The sequence below is a fragment of the Carcharodon carcharias genome, chromosome 8 (assembly GCF_017639515.1).
Source record: "Carcharodon carcharias isolate sCarCar2 chromosome 8, sCarCar2.pri, whole genome shotgun sequence".
Lineage (NCBI taxonomy): Eukaryota > Metazoa > Chordata > Chondrichthyes > Lamniformes > Lamnidae > Carcharodon > Carcharodon carcharias.
The window spans coordinates 87,568,946-87,587,024 of NC_054474.1; the positions used below are offsets into that span (position 1 = coordinate 87,568,946).

The following is an 18,079-nucleotide window of genomic DNA, read 5'->3' on the forward strand; positions in this document are numbered from 1 at the left end:
TCACGAGTGCCTGTGAAAGCTGTTGGTGATTAAATAGCTATTTCTAATCAATTTGTGTTTCTTTGATGCACTAGCAATTAAACTGGAGGCATCAGAGGGCTGTCCTCATATCGTAGATATCACAAATGCATATGCTGGGAATACCAAAAACATTTTAAAATGAAGTGACAAATGTTATCAATCTTCAGCCGCACTGCTGTGGATTCCTACTTGGAGAAGGAAGAAAGGGAGTTAATTTGCTATCCATCTCATCGCAAAAATGAACCAGCTTCCGACAGCCATAAAGGGATTAGCAGTCTTGGTCTGCCCTTCCACACTGGCTCATCCACAGAGGTGAAATGAAGGTGAAACAGAAAACGTTCCTTTGTAAAGGAGACTGCAGCAATGCAGTATGAAAGCATACAGTTCCAAAGCACACAAAGGTTGCAGCTCTTGATTTAAATGTTCTGGTAGTTAATATAGGCTTGGCCTTTATTAGAAAATATGCACTTAATAATTACACCTTAACGTTTTTGCATTGCTCACTGCAATTAACAAATTCCTGTCTTAACTCGATATTTAAGTGTTTGTGGTAAAGTGTTTCAGTGAGCAGATAATGGTCAAATTTCCCCATTAATTCTACATTTCAGTTATGTAGGATTGAAGCACCTATTACGTTTTGCATGGCCAAAGTCAGAGAACCTCCATATGTTGATGCCAGCTATGTAGTGTACTTTTTTTCCCCCCCGTTCTGCATAAAAAGGAACAAAGAATAAAATGCCAGCTATGAATATCAGAAAAACCTGTGAGGTGATATTGTGCAATTTTACCACACAGTGTTTCTCCAGAGGGGATATTTAATGTAATACAGTCTGAAGCAAAGTTAAACCCAATCAATGACTGAAGGCTACACTTTAGATTATTTGCCTACGGGTTTTTTACAAGGAGATGAGGAAGTTCAAAATGCAGCCATATCTTCAGGAACAAATCTCCCTTTTCGTAAATTGCTTCCCTGCACTTCTGAATGTAGAGGCTATAAACTTGGCATGCATTCATGCATGAGATCTTAGATGGCAAATTAGCATATTTACAGATGGCGAAATACAGGAACAGCAACACCTGCACTCTTAAGGTGGTAGATCAGTCAAATGAAAAAATGAGAGTTTAAATCTCATTGCTTTATTTCAAACCCAGCTAATTTTCTAAAGAGCCTGATTTTTTTGATATGATTAAACTGTACTCATGATATTCTCATGTATTGAGTGACTGCTGTATAGTGCATGTGCTGTGCAGCATGTGTTAATAAAATTTGCTGAAATTGGTGTCATTGCTGGATCAAGGCTCTGCATGGAGTAATTTGAAGCTTATTTCTTTTGTTTGTCCAATGGTTTAGCAGGTAGAGACGCCACATGAAATAGTAGTAAGCCATATGGACCATAGGTTGCAGGGTGCATTGTAGGTCTGTTGCTAAATTAGCTGACCTCAGCTAAATTAGCAGTTGAGACACCACAATTGGATTTCAACTCTCCTGAATGAGTGAACAGGGAAAAAAAAACTAGGATTTGCATTCCTGATTGCTCTTCACTGAACCCCATTGAAACGTGCTTATGTGTGAACATTAGACGAGAAAAGGATTGGAATAGTTGCGATGCCCTGTTCAGGTGGCCTGCTGATAATAGCCCAGGCTCACACATCATGGTCATCTTGGGACTGGGTTTCGGGGCGTTACCAGTGTTTTTGGAACCATACCACAGTAAGTGACTGGGGGTGAGTGGTGAATCCACAACCAATAGATTATTAACTAAATGTTCCAACATTGTAAGACATCTGATTAGCATTGGAAAGCACTCTTTTGCTCTCACTTCCTTAATTTCTGTCTGTGTGTGTATAGATATATATATATATATATATATATATAGCCTTTTCTTGTTTTAGTGCGCTATTAAAGTTTAATTACTTCAGGTCCTTTGGTTGCTCATCAGCTGTAGCTATATTTAGCTGCCAACTAGTTTGGTGAAATCCCTACACAACAGATCAACCATCGTGCCCATCAATCAAGGGATTACATTGAGTAATTCGCGTACATAGACCGCTTTATACTTAATTGCTTGAGTTAATCCATTGAGTGACAGGCAGATATGTTTGATCCACTTTATAAGGTGCTTGATTGAAGCTGGCTTTGCAATCGGATCTTTTGTTACTGTCTTACTTGTTTCCTGTAACTCAAGAGTTTGATACAACATGTCCTGGCCTGTCATCCAAGTACTGCATTGTCGTTTCCATATAGGCTTAACCATATGCTAGTCAACTCTTAATCTCCCCAAAACTTAAGATTGGTTGACAGTAAGGGAATGAGAAATCTTTTCACTGCCTGCCCTTATTATACATGCTTCATGAGCAATGTGGCAGTAGACAGATAAATAACATAATTATTTACGAAATCAAATGCATTTAGGGATGGAACTATCCTACAAAATACGCATTTGAGTATTGCTCAGCTCATATGGTTAATTTTACTTGGGGAAAGCAGAACAAATGAAACTTAAATATTGAGAATAGCATTGTGACCAGGAAGCTTTTATATGCATCTGGGTGATAAAATCATTCACAGACTCAGTATAAGGGAGGTCATATTCAAATATTTACACATTGCATAGCCTGTTCACACAAAATTTCTTGGTGCACTGGTTTAACATAGGGCTGCATTTTACGTGCCCCTGCTGGGGATGTTTTGGGTAGGGGGGGCATGTAAAATTGGGCCACTGCCCACCCCACCACCTTCTTGCTCATTCCCAAAATACAGGGGGTGGGCGGGTGCTTAAATCAGCTGCCCATCCAGCACTTAACTAAACAATCAAGGGTTAATTAGGCTTGAAACCAAGCCACTTGACCCTGATAATACGCTGCCTATGCCATAAAACATTTGGCGTGGACAGTCGGGTGGGAGCAGGCACTGTGATTTTTTTTACAGAAGTTTCTCAAAGGGCAGGAAGGAAGGGGGGGATGCCATCCTTTGGGGGCTGCCTTTTGCTGATCAGGGGGTTCAACCCCGCCAAAATTGAACCCCACCCCCCCCACCCCCCTTCCTACCTGCCTGCAACCTGAAACCCACCCCCTGCCCTCCTCCCTGACCTGCCCAAGACCCTGGACTTACCTGCTCCGGGGACCCATGGGTTGCCTTCCTTCTTTTCTTGCAGCCCCTGACACGCTCTTGGCACTGTCGGGACTAATGGAGCTGCCAGCCAATTGGATTGGCTGGCAGCTCTAGAGGGCAGGACTTCCTCCCCAGTGAGGTGCGGAAGCCCCACTTGGACCTCGTTTAGCCACCCCACAGTGCTTTATGGCTGTGGAGTGAGCTGTCATGGAGCGTATCAGCTCCATAGCGCTTTGCTTTTGGGAGCACGAGGGGTGGGGGGAGCGTGATGAGCCATTGCCACCCCCTGACCCCCACCACTGTATTCTTCAGCCCATAATGGCTAAATAGTTATTTTAGGGTGGGCTAACATGTGAGCTAAAATCGTGTACTGAAGAATTTTATGCTACACATTCTGCTACAAGAGGAAGTAAAACCTGAAAGTGTGCATGGCAAAGATAGAAGCCTGGATTTCAATTGTCATCATTTAATACTGGCAATAACCATTTATTGGTAAAGCAACGTCAATTGGAAAATCTAGATTGAAGCGAACTGAAGATGATTTGACTGAATAATTCACAGATATCAAAGCTCTCAGTATGTTAAATTGTTTGAGACCTGTGCAGCCTGCTCTTATTTCACAATGATCTAACAATTGAATATTTTTATTACTGAAATCCCACTTTGCTGTGTTATTTTGGTTGCTAATTCAAAGGATTAGATAATTTTTTGTGTCAAGTATACTGAGTTTGTCAGATTCAATTGGTCAATCCACATGCAACTTATTCCATGAAGATACTAGAGATATTAACATTTTTAACCTGTATTTTCTTTTGAAATAGGTATAGATAAATATCAGATTGACATTCACTTCTACAATAGTGAGCAATCTTTACACACCTGGTCATTCACCTTGAAGTCAGGCTATTAGTTATGGTCCCCAGGACCTGCCATATTCCAAGGATATTCTTTCAGTGGTCCCAAGAGTATGACTGAAAAAGTGAACTGCAACAGCGATGAATGTGCTCAGGAGCACTCTCTCAGAAGTGTCACAGACAGTATCTGCTCTCTTACTGCCCATAATCTCTGTGTTTTGTATGGAAAGAGGTGTGTCTTTTCTTACCCTTGGAGTGTGTATTCCAATCAAATAATTCAGCTGCAAGCTTTCATGAGTTTAAAATAAAGAAGGTTATTTATTCTTTCACAATTACCTCAGATTAACACAAAGTAACACATTTGGTCTCATGCTTGTACATGCGCACGCATACACACACACACACACAAAGATTGGATACAGATAATGATGGTGCACTGCTTCAGCTTACAGTTAATTCCGTCTCTGGTTTACAGTTCTGGCCTCCCACGTGACAGGTTTGTCATTTCTTGAATGGATTTAATGATGTAAAATTGAAGTGAAGGTCCTGTAAAGCAAATGGTTCACAGCAGGTTGTGAGGTTTCTTATAATTGAATATCTAGGAGGTTGGTCCCCAGTTGAGCTTTGAAACTGGGAACAGGTCAAGTACTTTAGCTGCTTGATGACTTGCAGTTAGTTTCAGAGTCTGGTTCTCTGACTGGCTGACAACTGATGGTCCTGATGGATCTGCTGGGTCCTGAGGTAATAAGGGTGCAGGCCCTGAAATCAATCACATGACGAGAGGGTAACACTTCTGAGGCCCACACAGCCTAATTTGGATGGCGGAGGCCATCGTGATGCAATGGGAAGTTGATAGTGGCCATTAAGTTTCAATCACCCCTTTGTCCAGTATGAAACATGGAAATAGGCAGTCTGGAAGCTCCATAGTAATTAGGGGTCGGCCCACCCTTAAACAATGAGATGTATGAATTCCACAAATGACTGTGTGGTATCCTCACCTATGTCTATGTATAATTAGATATTTGCCAGAGTCTTGATATTGTCTGATGCCAAAAATTCACCGAGTTGCATCAACCATCTTAACAGCTTGTTTGTGTCCAATTTTTAGAAGTATTGATGGGCAGTTGTTAATATGATGTTCCTTTATTGGCCATGACTGAAGTTACTCTGACATTTCTGTTAAATGTGAGCTTTGATGATTCATCTATTGTGCTAGTAAACAAGGAATGCTTTATAGTTCTTTCATTTCATACCTTTTAATAAGCTATTGTTATGAACAGTCCCTGTGCAAAGTCCCCCAATTTGTTAACTTCCTGAACGGGACCCCAATTTTATTAGGCTCCCAGGTGAGGAAGAATGAGCTGGCTGCCCTTCTTTATTCAACCCCCTTGGTACAACAAGGTTAATTTAAAAGCATCCCTTTCTCCCGTGGGCACCTTTTCTCAGCCCAAATGTATTTATTTTTTTTAGAAGGAGCCAATTTAGCCATGCTTTCTTGAGTCAAAGAAGCAGTAAGGTTATTAGTTATTACAACCTGAAAAAAATAATAAAAATGCAACACATACACGTACAGATCAGAAATGAGAAGTTAAGAGTCCAAATGAAAGTTTTTAAAAAAATATACAAATCAGTCTTTGGCTTATCCATGAGGCATAGATGGTGGTACGTTGCTCCTGTTAAGTTGAGTGATTCCGGTAGAGCTGACTTTGGCAGTTTCACGGTGAGTTTGGAGTCACTTGGTTCTGCAGGGTAGCTAAAGAATTTGTCTTGTTTCCTTTTTGACTACAGCTTCTGTTGAGCCTCGCTTTCAGCAACAGAGAAAGAGAGAGAATTTGCCTGCAACTGCTTGGATAACCAGGTAATCTCCTTGTACTGTCACTCTCTCAGTACACCAGCACACATTGCACTGCTCTGCAGCTAGCTTTTTAACCCATTGTCTCTGTATATTCCATGAGGGGAACTAGTCATCTTGCATTCATATCAGATCTATTTACACATTCTGAGATATAAATCATCAGGAAATGGACTTTTGGTAGACTGCTGAAATGTGCAAATCAGTCTCTTGCCTCAACAACCACAGGAGATTAAACTTCAATGTTTTGCTTCTTTCCTATCTTCCTTTTAAGTGTCTCTTCTTGAAGAAGGCCTTTTCAGGTGTGACATTCCATGTTATCTCAGGACAGGTACGTCAGTATAATCCACCTAGAAATTTTCCAGAAAGTGTTCACTTTACATTATCAACCATCTTTTGCTCAGTGCCCTGGCTTGTATTTCTTTAGTAACACACAAGTCTCCCATAAAAATTTCAATATGCTTGTAAGTAATTCATGGCTATGGCTATAATCAGCTTTACATGGAACTTACCCCGCACCATGAATTAAATGAAATTCATTCTCATTTCATTCCAAGGGGGGAAGAAAATATAAAGCCACACACGCACGCGCACACACACACACACACACACACACACACACACACCGCCCCTCCACAGTCATTATTATTTCTTCAGTTGTAACCTGGTTGGAGAAACAAACTGCAAAGCAATAACCTGGAATTCTGTGTCTTAATCTTTTCCACAAAGGTTAATGGGTTGTAGTCAGTATAGACTGTGTCCATTTCAGACATATATCTCAAAGTGTTTGAGAGCTAGTAATAAATGGAGGGCTTCCCTGTGGAGCACTGTTTCTGATGCTTGTTTAGTTTCTTGGAGAAGTACCCGATTGGTCTCTCTATCCCTAATTCATCTTCCTGGAGGAGGATAGCCCCTACCCCGATGTCACCCGCATTGATGGCCACTTTAAATGCTTGGTTAAAGTCTGAAGCTGTAAGCACAGGCTCGCCTATTAAAATGGCCTTCAGCTTTTCGAAAGCTGCCAGGCATTTCTCAGTCCATACTGCCTTTGCTTTTTTCTGTAGTATGTCTGTCAGTGGGGTGGCTACTGTGCTGAAGTTTGGAACTAACTTGTGGTAGAACCCACACATCCCCAATAACCTCATGGTTTCCCATTTTGCTGTGGGAATGGGGAACTGTGCTACTGTTTGTACCTTTGCAGCTCTGTGCAGTACTTGTACTTGACCCGCTTTGTGTCCTACATAGGTCAGCTGAGCCTTAGTGAACGCGTCTTTTGACTACTAGGTCAGCTGACTATACTTTCTGGAAAAGTTGCTCTAAGTGAGTTTCCCAGGTGTCGCTGTACACTAGGAGGTCGCCTATGTACACTATACAATTGGATAAGCCCTTCACTACCTGGTTCATCAGCCTATTAAAGTTGGCTGTGACATTTTGAAGTCCAAATGGTGTGACTCAATAATGGTATAACCATCCGGAGTTACGAAGATGGAGATTTCCTTTTGGCGGGCAGTCATGGGAACCTGCCAGTATCCCTTGAGTAAATCTATCTTTGTAAAGTAAGCTGCTTTACCTACCCTGTCAATGCAGTCTTCCAGTCAGGGTATCAGGTAAGAATCAGCTCGAGTCACTGCATTAACTTTTCGGTAGTAAATGCAGAACCAGTGGAGCTGTCTGGCTTGGACGCGAGCACAACTGGGAAGCTCCAGCTACTGTTGCTAGGCTCTACTAATTGGTGCTCCAGCATATAGAGAATCTCCTCCCGAACCTGGGCCAGCTTTTCTGGATGTTGCCTAATGGGTGGGCCTCCTCCACATCCACATCATGTAGAGCTAGGGTGGTGCAGCCTGTCTTGTCACTGCATAAGCCTTTAAATGGAGTGAGCAGGCTGTCAGGTCTGCTCGCTGTTCTGCACTTTGGTGGATGAATAAGGAGTCTAAGTTCGCTAATATTACTGTTGGCTAGCTGGGTAGTAGGGGGTTCAATGTGGGCCTCACCCACATCTCCCTCCAATTCATCCCCACTGCTACCCTCATCCTCTAGGTCAGTGGCAATGGGACAGACCATTACCTGCTTGTCCTCTTCTTGGCTGTGATATCGCTTTATCATGTTGACATGACACAGCCTTTGCTTCTTACCCTGATCTGGGGTCTCAATTAGATAGTTTACTTGCCCGAGCTTCTTTGCTACTCTGTACAGGCCACTGAACAGGGCTTTTAAAGGTTCACCTGGCATTGGTAGGAGCACTAACACAGTCTCCAGGCTGAAAGGTTCCGGCCCTGGTGTGTTTGTTTTCCTGTTTTATCGTAGCTGTCTGGGAGATATTTAAGTTTCCACAGGCCACATCACAGGCACTCATGAGTTACTCTCAGAACACTTTTTTTATTCATTCATGGGATATGGGCTTCACTGGCTGGGTCAGCATTTATTGCCCTTCCCTAGTTGTCCTTAATAAGGTGGTGGTGAGCTGCCTTCTTGAACTGCTACAGTCCATGTGGTTTAGGTACACCCCACAGTGCACTTTAACATGGAGGCTTCCTCCTTCTGTTCTAAAAACCACTCCTTGATTAGTTTCAGTGGCCTTTGCACTTGGTGCCTGTAAACTAATTCAGTTTACTCATTGGGTGAGTCCCTGGTAGCGAACAGAAGAATACCTAGTCCTATATCCCAGTCATGGGGATACTTGTGGCATTATGCTCTGATCATTGTTTTTAGCATCTGGTGGTACCCTTCTAGCGCCCCCCATGACAGTGGGTGATATGCTGAAAACTTCAGCTGGGTCATGCCCAGGTTTCCCATAACTTCCTGGAATATTTTGGGCATGAAAATTGAGCCCTGATCCAGCTGGATCTCGCTGGATAGTCCATTCTTTGTCAAGAATTGGCTTAATTTCCCCACCACTGTTTTGGCAGATATGGTTCTCAGGGAAATGGCCTCTGGGAAGTGGGTAGCCACATCCATGATGGTAAGGATATACTGGCAGCCCCATTTTGTTTTGGGCAGGGGCCTCATACACACCACTAACACATTGCTGAATGGTTCCCCAAAAGCCAGCACTGGAAACATAGATGCAGGTTTTATTACAGGCTAGGGTTTTCCCACAACCTGGCACGTGTGGCAGGTTCTGCAAAACCTTATTACATCCCTGTAGAGATGTGGCAAGTAAAATTGCTGGCTTATGCGGGCTTGGGTTTTAAATATATCGACATACCCAGCCATCAGAATTCCTTGAGCTAGCCGTAATGTAATATAATGCCTATGGTACCTCGGCGGCACCATTACCTGGTTGATCACTATCCACCCTCATTTGCAGGTGTGAGGGTGCCTCTATTTCCTCATCAGCACCTCATTTTTAATGTAGTAGCATTCAGGGACTGCTTCTGCCTCAACTTCAACGTGTGCAGTCTGAACTCATATTTTTAACAGTGGGTCAGCAGCTAGCCCTCTACAAGGAAGATCTATTTATTACCTCCTTAAGGTCCTCTGGACCCCTAACAATGGTTTCAGATAACCAGACTGTTGGATCTTTTGTGTGTAGTGCCACTTTAGCCTCCACTGACAGAACTTGTCTAGCCGCAGACCGCATTACCACACAGTCAGGGGAAATGCCAGGCACTTTCTCCTGCAGTGGTCTGTTTCCCTGTCCTTGGTTGGCTTCTCCGAGACCCCTGGGAATGTTATTACCTTTGATCCTGCCTGGTCATTGCTGAGGAGCAGGTCGACCCCATCCACAGGCAAACTGGGGAAGACTCCCATGGTTACTGGTCTTGACACAAGGTTGCACTCCAGATGCACCTGATATAAGGGTGAGCATGTACCCTCATTCAACCCCCTTTAGCAACGCTTTGGCATTTACTCCACTCTCTGGTGGAAAGGTCATGCCTTTTCCCTGCAGTAGAGCTTGGCTGGTGCCTGTATCCCTCAGTATCATTATAAGCTTACTCGCGTCACCATGGGGAAATGTGGCCACCATCCTTCGGATTTGTTTAACCTCACCCGCACTCTCAGGAGTGCCCCTACAGGAATTCGCAGCCGCAGTTAGAATCATAACCTGGTCTGCTATGCTCTCTGACTGACTCCCATTCTCTGCAAGGGGTGTACGCGCCCTGATAAATCCCACTAGTTTTTTCCCATAACTTCCAACAGTTGGCCAGAGGTGCCCTACATTTCGGCAGTTAAAACACATAGGTCTCTTGGACTCATTTTTTGTCTTAGCACCACCCTTTCTGGCCTGAGGAGGGCCCCCAGCCATTCCCTCTCTCCCATGGTTTCTTTTTTCCTCTTTCTTTCTCTTCTAGCTTTGTTTATGCTTTCTCTTCATTTAAATCCCCTGGAAAATGCTAGCTGATTACCATACCACCATGTATAGGGCACCAGATTGTTGCAATTGCCATTCTTCCCCATGGGATTTGAATGAAGTTCTATCTACAGTGCTTGTACATAACAACCCAAGAGCCAGTTCCAGCGATGAATTTTCCAGCAGCAATCCTGCAGAATGCACATTTCCAGAGAGCAGTAATAATACATTGTGCAGTCCTGTTGGAAAGTTTATTACTTGTCTCTCAAAATTGTATACCAGTGTGTGTTTAATACATCAGAAGAATAAACAATAGTTATTGTGTGGAGACAAGTGCAGTTATTTTCTCTCAGTAACAATAAATAAAAAGAAGGTCTTGATTGTTCGAGGAATTCTCACGCAGCCACTGCTGAAAATAATAGTAGTTTTACGCATAAACAGGAGTAAGATTCACTAAAAGGAAATGCTAGTTCAGTCTGCAAAGTGGAAAGTTGTGCACCAACCAGTGTTTTGCTTTTTGTGTGCTGAGGTTCCCTGCTTGTGGTCAGAAAGGTATGTGATTCCCCAATCTTGAATGAACTTTCTATCGAGTGTCTGTGCAGGGTTGCAAAGAAAGACTTGAATTTATATAACACTTTTTGTGATCACTGGATGTCTCACAGCGGTTTACAGCCCATGAAATACTATTTGAAGTGTATTCACTGTTGTAATGTAGGAAACATGGCAGCCAATTTGTACACAGCAAACTCCCTCAAACAGCAATGTGATAATGACCCAGATAATCTGTTTTGTAATGACGATTGAGGGATAAATGTTGGTCAGAACACGAGGGATGACTTTTCAAAATAGCGGCAAGGGGTCTTTTACATCCAGCCAAACAGGCAGATGTTTAACGTCTCATCCAAAAGATGGCACTTCTGACAGTGCAATGCTCCCTCAGTATGCACTGGAGTGTCAGCCTTGATATTTGTTCTCCAGACCTGGAGCGAGACTTGAACCCAGAAGCTTGTGATTCAGAGGTGACTGGCTGATCCACAGCTGACACATTATTAGCCTATTATTGAAATGGCCAAAATATTAAATGTAGAAAGTTGTTGGATAAGCATTTTATGTTAACGATATCCAGTGCAACAATGTTCTTCTTCATTGTCCTTATTGTTGTGTACTTCGATAATAGTAAGTAGTTTTTAAGATAAATAACATTTAGAACACAAACATTCCAAATCGTGTTCATGGTAAATTGTTTTGTTTTGCAAGAAGCTTTGAGGCAATTTGGCATTGTATCTCTAACTGACAAGAAACTGGATTAACACTAATTTCTCATGATTTTTTGCACACACAACTTTACAGCAAGCAGACAAAGGAGACTATTAACTCCATTAGTGTGAACTGGATTTAAGATTGTTTGAAGGGTTCATGTCTAATGCACTACATCAGTAAGTTCCATATGCAACATTATATTTAAAGCTGTATATTTCACACCAAGAATGCAATTTTAAACGTATGAATAATTTAATCTATTTTTAGTTTATTTCTCCTTGTTCTCTTCATTTAAGTTTCCATGCACCATATCTCTATATGAGAGGCTTGTTCCTTCAATTAAAGATGAGATAATCTAATAAATATTAATATCTGGTATAATGGTACAATTGCATAATTGTCAGTCATATTGTCACTCTACTGTTCACTTATTGTCTACCATAACTGCCAACCAGTCTTCTTTAAAGTATGGTGGCGATGATCCATTGGTAACACACAAATTGGAATTGTTCTGATTAGTATAGCCTGAATGAATTTTCAGATGGTTAGACCCTATTGAAATTAAATTAAAATAATTAAATTTTGCTTCGTGACGGGAATCAAAAGCCAATAAGGCTGTGAGGCTATGATTGAAATTTGTAAGACTCTGTCTCAGTGCCTAAGAGGTACACGCCTGCCAATAATAAATGAGAAAATCATGGTGCTTATAAGAAATGTTCCACAAACAATCCATTATAGTTAATAACCACAAGTAGGCTTCCCTTGTAAAATAATTTCAGATTAAAAGAATACTTCAGACTTATCTGAATAAGGAGGTTGTCTTAGGCAGAAGAGAGCATGTGTTAAACAGGATTGGATGTCTCTTGCAGTGAGCAGATTTTCTTGTTCTAATTTGCTCCCCTTCCTTCCTGAGAAATTGACTTTTGCTGGCAGCCCTCCAGCATCTTGGTCAAGTGATCATTCTCCCTGCGTGACCCCAGAGAGTGGGTACCAATGTGCTATTTCCTCAGTGCATTGCATTATTGCAAAATCTAATATTTTCTCAACTTGCTGTTGCACATGTGGCTGAACACAATGGGCTGAGTAGCCTCTTTCTGCGGCATAACTTTTCTATAGTTTATGTTACATGGAATTACATAGAATTTTATTGTATATGAATAGGCCATTTGGCTCGACAGGATTTTGCTGATGTTATGCTCCACATGAGCCTCATATCATGATCCTTCATCCCATCAAAATATCTTCATATTCCTTTCTCCCTCATACATTTATCTAGCTTCCCCCTAAATGCTCCACTCCATGTGATAGCTAGTTTGACAATCTCATCACTCTGTTGAAAAGGTACCTGCTGAATTTCTTATTAGATTTATTAGGGACTGTCTTAATTCTACGATCTCTAGTTTTGAACTCCTCCACAAGATGAAACACCAACTCTACATCTATGCTATTGAGTCCTTTATAATTTTAAGGATGTATATCAGGCCCGGTAATCTTCTCTTTTCTAGAGAAAAGTATCCCAATCTGGCCAGATTTTTTCAGGAGTTGGTTGCATAATCAAACAGGAATGAGAATTATGGGACTAAATTTACCTGAGATCTGTTTTCCACCAAAACTGCATTTCTGCCCATCAGCCTAACTGCTGAGAAACTCTTCAATTTCCCTCGGTTAACCTTTATTACATATTCAGCAAGACTGCTAGCACCATTGGCACCTCCATTGGCAGTCTGGCTCTGGATTGGGAGGGTGGTGGTAGTGAGCAAGGTCGTCTACTCTTATAGCAGGCGCAAGTTTCAAGACAGCCATTTTATATCTGTAGAAATATGGTTCACTGCCATGCTGGCTGTTCAGTGGGACAGTAAGCCTACAAATATTTAGTTGGGGTGCTATTTCCAGTGATCTGGTGGGGTGTCAATTTACAGTAAATAATCGTGCTCCTTAAAGGCACTTACCTAATGGATCTGGCCCTTCTCACCTCCCTTTATCTGTTGAGTTTCCTGAGGCTTGGGAACCGCAATCCAGAGGTCAGAATTGGAGGACTGCAGTGATCTCAGAAGGTTGTGGGGTCAGAGTGGGTACAGAGATAGGAAAGGATGAAGTCACGGAGGAATTTGAAAACAAGGGTGAACATTTTAAAATTGAAATGTTTTTGGAGGTAACTGGAAGCACTTGTATCATACAATGATGTGCTAATGAGGGTTTGTATCATCTATGAATAGATAGCTGGGATTACTGTGAGGGTCAGGAAGTATTTATGGAGAATTTATTTAAATGGATTAAATTTGTGGTGTAGAGTCTATGACAGGACAGGACAGATTAGATGTGGTTCGTGGTAGGAGCAGATTTTATGATTGAAAACGTGTGCAATATTGCAGAAATCAAACTTGAGCAGCTCAGTTACACTATATGTTTGAGGTACAACGGTAACAACTCATACAAAAGCAAAATACTGCAGATGCTGGAACTCTGAAATTAAAACAGAAAATGCTGGAAGTATCCAGCAGGTCAGCCATTGTGTGTGGAGAGAGGAACAGAGTTAACGTCTTAGGTTAATAACCTTTCAATGGAAGACGTGACAATTGAGAGTTAGAAAATAACCTGAACAGCAAAGCATCACAAGATTTTTTTTTCATTCTTTTATGGCATCCTTAACTGCCCTTGAGAAGGTGGTGGTGAGCTGCCTTCTTGAACCGCTGCAGTTCATGCGGTGTAGGTACACCCACAGTGCTGTTAGTGGGGGAGTTCCAGGATTTTGACCCAGTGATAGTGAAGGAACGGCGATATATTTCCAAGTGACTTGGAGGGGAACTTGGTGGTGGTGTTTCCATGCACCAATTGCCCTTGTCCTTCTGGATGGTAGAGGTCATGGGTTTGGAAGGAGCTGTCGAAGGAGTTGGTGAATTGCTGCAGTGCATTTTGTGCGTGGTATACACTGCTGCCACTGTGTGTTGATGGTGGAGGGATGAATGTTGAAGGTAGTGATGGGGTGCCAATCAAGTGTGCTGCTTTTTCCTGGATGGTGTTGAGTTTCTTGAGTGTTGTTGGAGCTGCATTCATCCAGGCAAGTCGAGAATATCCCATCACACTCCGCAATTGTAACTTGCAGATGGTGTACAGACTTTGGGAAGTCAGGAGCTGAGTTCTTTGCTGCTGAATTTTCAGCTTCTGACCTGCCCTTGTAGCCAGAGTATTTGTTTGGCTAGTCCAGTTCAGTTTCTGGTCAGTGATAACCCCCAGGACGTTGATAGTGGGCGATTCAGCAATACAATACCATTGAATATCAAGGGACGATGTCAATGGCTAGATTCTGTCTTGTTGGAGATGGTCATTGTCTTGCACTTGTGGGTGTGAATGTCACTTGTCAATTATTAGCCCAAGCCTGAATGTTGCCCAGGTTTAGCTGCATTTGAGCATGGACTGCTTCAGTATCTTGAGGAGTCACCACTGGTGCTGAACATTGTGTATAACCAGAGATATCCCACTTCTGACCTCATGATAGAGGGAAGGTCATAGATGAAGTAGCTGAAGGTGGTTGGGCCTCGTATACTACCCTGAGGAACTCCTGTAGTAATGTCCTGGGATTGAGATGATTGGCCTCCAACAACCACAACTATCTCCCTTTGTGCTAGGCATGACTCCAACCAGTGGAGAGCTTATACCCTGATTCCCATTGACTCCAGTTTTGCTAAGGCTCCTTGATGCCACACTCAGTCAAATGCTGCCTTGATGTCAAGGGCAGTCACTCTCACCTCACAGTTTTTCACTATGCAATTGGATCTAAGCAGGGGTAAAAAGGATGTTAGTGGAGCTGGCCAAAAACTCAGAAAAAAGACTAGGTTTTCAGAAGACTTTTAAATGTGATGAAAGATTTAGCAAGACTAAAGATTTGAGGAATGGAATTCCAGAGCATGGGGACAAGATGTTTTAAGGCTCTGACACTAAGGGCAGAATTTTCCAGGGTGGGAGGGTGGCAGGATGCTCTCCTGCCACCATCCCATATTGACACAGGCAGGAATGTTGGTGGGTCTGCCCACCAGGAGCCCAGTTGAGCCACTTAAGTGGCCAATTAAGGGTGACTCCCTGCTCCTGAGAGCTTTGTGCCCACAATGGGAGGGCCCATTGCCCCTTGGGGAGATCACCAATTGAAGCCTGATAGTTTCCGAGCGGGCTCCCGGAGCCGTGGGTGTGGGAGTTGCTGCTTGATGACTGCTTCATGGCCCCTGGAGGACCGCCAGCATTTGCAGAGAGGCACCAGTGCCTGACTCTGCTGCTAGCACTGGACACCATCCACCCCACCTCCTCCCCCACCCATCCAATCATCGAGGCTTGCCTGCCTGACCCAAGCTACCCACAACGATACTTACCCCTCTACGAGTGCATTCAGTAATTGAGGTGCCCTCTCCCTGCAGCTGCAGCCTCCACATTGGCTATTGCCCTTAGCAACGACAGCTCTCTGATTGGGTTGACAGCTCTTGGGAGAGTGTCACCATCCTTAATTGGATGGCGGTCCGGCGGCAGCCTCTTAATTGGCTGCCGCCAGCAGAAATGGATTGGACTCCCACTTTTGGCCCCAGTGACAGGACTTCTACTGTCTCAGGAAAATTCAGCCTTAAGATTGGAACAAATTGAAGGGACTATAACCATAGTTGGAAGAAATTTGGGGCTGATCGCACAGGGACATTACCATTGCTATGGTCTGTGCCTTCTACAGCGTCAAAATGAAAATCATCTCGCCCTTCACTGATTCATTTTGAATGCTTCTTCATAATATCCATTTGAAAACATACATTAACTCAGTGCATCTGACAAGAAAGCTATTATTGTTTCTTTCCATGAAGCAACCCCCAGTCGAGGCTGATCAAAAACATTTGCGTAAATTGCTATTCTGTGGGGCTCTGTCAGTTTTTTGAGATGTCAGCCTGTCCACTGTGAAATGAGGCATTCCTTAAATCAATCATTATGCCTAGAATTTGTAGGTTATTTGCCATCTCAACATCACTGGTTGGGGATGATTTATACTGTGAATATAGTAAACTCTGACCACAGATTGCTTTGTTGAGGAAAACCACATTGGTAACAAAGCTATTGTAAAAGCACAGAGCTGTCAGGTTTACTTGGTACTTATTTAGATGATGCAGCATAAATACTTTGAAATACATGTTGAACCTTGAACTTTACAGGAGTTCTTGTCTCTGTTGAATAATTCCAGCTTGATATCAGGCCCAGTTACAATCAGTTATTGTAGCAAAAACTCCCATGAGTTTGGTGGGGCTCTGACTTCATCATGATTAAATCTGTTTTCCTTAGATTCTCGGCTACTGATATTGTGCAGCTTTTCCAATGGCTTGTGGATGAATCAGCACCTTGCGTTAACCTAAGCACTGACACTTTTAGAGGAATATTTTTCCTTGGTTTTGACAGAGTGATCCCAAACTGACTGCTCAGTCCCATCTTTCCGTGTTTATACTAGTCTCTACTCTCCTTGAAGGACAATTAGAAAAAATGGACACACAAGCTGCAACATTTGGTTGCGTAGCACCAGCATTTTTGGTACTATAGGTGCTGTTTTGGGTCCAAATTGGCATCCGTAGCACCCGTAGACCCATAGAAAAGTTATGGTGCAGAAAGGAGACCATTCAGTCCATCGGGTCTGCGCAGCCAAAAAGAGAAAAGCTGGCTGCTTATTTTAATTCCACCTTCCAGCACCTGATCCATAGTCTTGCAGTTACAGCACTTCAGACGCAGATCCAGGTACGTTTTTAAATGAGTTGAGCGTTTCAGCCTCAACCACCAGTTTAGGCAGTGAATTTCAGACACCCACTGTCTGGGTGAAAACGTTTTTCCTCATGTCCTCTCTAATCCTTCTACTAATCACCTTGAATTTATGCCCCTTGGTAATTGATCCCTCAGCTAGGGGAAACAAATCTTTCCTGTCTACCCCGTCTAGGCCCCTCATAATTTTGGACACCTCAATTAGGTCACCCCTTAGCATCCTTTGTTTTAAGGAAAACAATCCTGGCCTATCCAATTTCTCCTCAGAGCTGCAAATTTCAAGCCTTGGCAACATTCTTGTAAATCTCCTCTGCACTCTCTCCAGAGCAATTATGTCTTCCCTGTAATGTGGTGGCCAGAACTGTACTCAAAATTCCAGCTGTAGCCTAACCAGGGTTTTATACAGTTTCATCATTACATCCCTGTATTTGTATTCAATACTTTACCCAATAAAGGAAAGCATTTCATGTGCTTTCTTGACCACCTTGTCCACTTGTCCTGTCCACCTTCAAGGACCTGTGGACATGCACTCCAAGGCGTCTCACTTCCTCAATCCCTCCCTGTTTATTGAGTGTTCCCTTGCTTTGTTTGCCCTCAATTGTTTGCATTACCTCAAACCTTTCCATATTTAATTCCATTTGCCATTTCTCCGTCCACTTATCCAAGCCATTGGTATAATTCTGGAGTCAACAGCTATCATCTTCACTATCAACTACATAGCCAATTTTTGTGTCATCTGCAAATTTCCCAATCATTCCTCCCATATTTAAGTCTAAATCATTAACATATACAACAAGCAGCAAGGGCCCCAACACTGAGCCCTGTGGAACACCACTGGAAACCGTTTTCCATTCGTAAAAACATCCATCAACCATTACCCTTTGTTTCCTGTCACTGAGCCAATTTTGGATCCAATC

The 18,079-nt window shown here is 42.7% G+C and overlaps 1 protein-coding gene across 6 annotated transcripts in view; it reads left to right on the forward strand.

Annotated features, from left to right (window-relative positions):
* LOC121281137 (janus kinase and microtubule-interacting protein 2-like) overlaps positions 1-18,079 on the forward strand; it is a 294,067-nt gene that overhangs the window by 118,937 nt on the left and 157,051 nt on the right. For 2 of the 6 annotated variants that reach the window (XM_041193857.1, XM_041193859.1), the window contains exon 2: positions 5,776-5,845. The exons of the other annotated variants lie outside the window; for them this stretch is intronic. The gene's annotated coding sequence lies outside the window, so the exon portion shown is untranslated. The remainder of the gene's footprint in view (positions 1-5,775; positions 5,846-18,079) is intronic. 6 annotated transcript variants of the gene reach the window in all.